Source organism: Limulus polyphemus, unplaced genomic scaffold (assembly GCF_000517525.1).
Source record: "Limulus polyphemus unplaced genomic scaffold, Limulus_polyphemus-2.1.2 Scaffold1457, whole genome shotgun sequence".
Classification (NCBI taxonomy): domain Eukaryota; kingdom Metazoa; phylum Arthropoda; class Merostomata; order Xiphosura; family Limulidae; genus Limulus; species Limulus polyphemus.
The window spans coordinates 215,678-218,947 of NW_013667067.1; the positions used below are offsets into that span (position 1 = coordinate 215,678).

Consider the following 3,270-nt stretch of genomic DNA (forward strand, 5'->3'; position numbering starts at 1 on the left):
TAAACTTATATTGCAAGTATTCTGGTTTTTGATCCCCATTTGAGCACCACTGCATACTCAGGCTAAGCAACAAGTAAATAACAAAACTACAGCTCCAACTTGTTTGATTGGATGCCAAGTCAATTATAATATGGACCAGCCTACTATACTCACACTATCTACTCTCTGCAATGCAGTTTTGCTAGCACTGTAGTTAGAAATACTGTGCCCAAGTGGTTGCTCATTGCAGGTAACAATAAAATACAAATAATGAAACTGGTGGTGTTTTTTTTCATATTCCTCTTAATTTGTCCATGATTAACCCAAATGTTAGATCTATTGGCTTCTACTACTTCATTACCTTTCAGAATTTAAACCAAAACTTTTAATATTACTTTTTTTTAATATAGAGTGGCTGTCTGTGGTGGAATAATGTAGATTTTATCAATCCAGGCACTCATCGTCTAGACATAGCAGCTTCCAACCAAATCAAGCATCTTCTAACTTTTGTGAAAAAACTAAAATAAAAATTGTTACATGTAATTTTGGTACTTAAAAAATACTTGGCACAAGAGATTTTTTACACATAAATATAATATATATATATATACTTATCAACATTTAATATATGAAATAATTAATTAATTAATTATAACACAGTTAAATTTACTTTTAGAGAGGAATAATGTTGTTAGTAGCACCAGTTCCAAATTAGTGGTGAAAAAAAATAATAACTCACAGCTACTTTTTCTAGTGCTTTCAAATGTTAATGTTGAAACTTGTAATGATAAAATAGATTCATCACAATTTATCACATATATCCATACAAGTAAATAAAAAAGTTAAACAACTTAAACTACAGGTTGGTGTTTCTAAGAAAATGGAAGATCAGGGATCAAATGCTTCCTCTTAGGCTAGAAACATCCTTAACATTCCACCTAAACAAAATAACATGATCAACAGCATCTTTACATCATAAAGATGTGAAACTGTAGTATCTTGGTTTTTGCAGTGCTTTTAAATTGCTTAGTTTATATAATATGCAGTTGAATAAGATATTTTAATATCTTATGTAAAAAATATATATTTGATGGAACAACAAGAAGAAAAATTAAAAATAAATTATTGAGGCCAATTTTTGTAAATCAGCCTTTAGTAGAAAGTAAACTAGTAAAAATATAAGGGAAAAATCATTTTCTTTAAATAACAACTGCTTAGGAAATCAAAATTCTAGTGTGTTAATTACTTATTGAAATAAATTTGCTAACATCTCTTTCATTCCAAAAAAATATAGATTTGAAAGTAACAAAATTATATGCAGTTTCAACAGCCAAAATTTATTTGCAACTAATAGGAAATATGCAGAAATATTGCATTTTTTTTTAACTCATTTACAAATACGTTTGTTAAATTAACCTACTTTAATACACATATTAAAGTTAATCAGCTTACTGAATAAAAATAGTGTTTATATGCACACATATATGTACTGTGATAGTCCTATTGCTTAAATCCTTAAAAATATTTCTCAATTTAATATACAAACAAGGCAATCACATAATATAAGCAACTAATAAACATTAAAATTGAATGCCCGACTTCTGCCTTCTTAATTGTACAGCTATAATAACATCATGCAATTTGGGTAACTGACAGCTTATCATAAAATCACACTAAAAATAAATGATGCATGTCAAAGAAAACTATACTAATCTTGAAAAAAATTATTAACAGTAATGGCTAGTGGCAAGTAAAATTACGAACTCGAGGGAATAATTTTGCTTATTACTATATGAACACATTCCGAATAATTGATTACCATTATTTATACTATGAAATGAAGAAAACAACTATAATTTATACTTCAAAGCATTAATACAATTAAATTAATTGATTATAATTTAAAGGTGTTGATGTTACACTGTTGATAAATTTTTCATGGCTTGCAATGCAACAATTCATTATAATTTTATATTACATCATTTTTAGTTCGTGTTTCAAAATAAACTTAGTTTTTAAAGTATTTGCTTTATCGATATTAATCACTCGTAGTCGTACTCATACTGATGAGAGTGAGACCGAGTCATACTCATACTTGTAGTCACATGAAAAATAAAGTTAGCGAAGTGTAATTTGCAAAATTTACTTTCCAATCTATATAACTTGAAAAATTATTAACACACATCTCTATCGAGCTATTAAAATCTCTTTATAAAACTTTCTTAATAATTGTCTAACTAAAAGTATTTTAAATACAACTTACAAAAGCATAACATTGAAATAACATCTTTTCAGCTCTACTAAATTATTGTTGATTTCGTCGCACCCTTTCACCTGAATTTAAAGTATGATAGCGTCCTCTATAATTATCAAAATAGTGAAATAAACGTCACACCTTTATCAGGTGAGAAAAAATGTTAATAAAAACAGTATTTACAACTTCAGTGTTCGCTTTCGTCTCAATATCGTACTTAAGCAAATTTGATCCCCACATATGTTTCAAAACAACTTAGCATAAAAACAATAATTAAACTTTACTTGAATTGTAGTAGATAGGTTTCTGATATTATTATTTTTATCATTATTTAGTATCTTTTTCTGTCTGAAATCCAAATATTACTATCCATGTTCCGTAAAAAAACATCGAAAATGTAAAGAAACAACGATGAATGGCGTTTTCCTAAAGTAAAAATTTGAACCACAACTCTCTGATAATTATAGCATGATACTCGGGGACTTATCCACGGGAGGTTTAGGGGAGGTCGAATAGCAACATCAATATTCTAAAAAGTCTAAAGGGTCTAATATCTTCTCATTTAAAACATGAACACTTGGCTTGTAAATAATTTAAATTTATCGTGCAAAATAAAACGTTCATCTTTTTCTCGAAAAAGATAACTCCCCCCCCCCAATACCACACACACACAGGCCATGCCAAGCCATTCTACATAAGTGAACTGAGCAAATCTGCTTTTCGCTTTTTACGTATCTTTCAAAAACATTTATTGTTAAAACTGTGTTACGACAGCGGAAGTCACGTGACCCTGGTAACACGTGATGAATTTTTCGAATGATCATGAATTATTGAGAAAGACCGAGTTTGTTCGGGACGCCCTCTTTTTTTAGTATATAAGCCTGGCAGAAAAGCCTGCGGGAATGAATGAAGAGAGTTCCGAGCAATTTACGATTCTGTTTCGAGCTAGTGTGTGTTTTCGAGAATGTGAATCGATGTGATTTATAGCGTGTATTATAAAAGCAGTTAAGCTTAGAAACGTACTGATTGTGAAATTA

The 3,270-nt window shown here is 29.3% G+C and overlaps 1 protein-coding gene across 3 annotated transcripts in view; it reads right to left on the bottom strand.

Moving 5' to 3' along the window:
- Positions 1-2,326, bottom strand: part of LOC106463666 (phosphatidylcholine:ceramide cholinephosphotransferase 2-like) — a 40,017-nt gene extending 37,691 nt beyond the window's left edge. For all 3 annotated transcript variants that reach the window (XM_022391243.1, XM_022391242.1, XM_013923719.2), the window contains exon 1: positions 2,243-2,326. The gene's annotated coding sequence lies outside the window, so the exon portion shown is untranslated. The remainder of the gene's footprint in view (positions 1-2,242) is intronic.
- Positions 2,327-3,270: the final 944 nt, after the last annotated feature.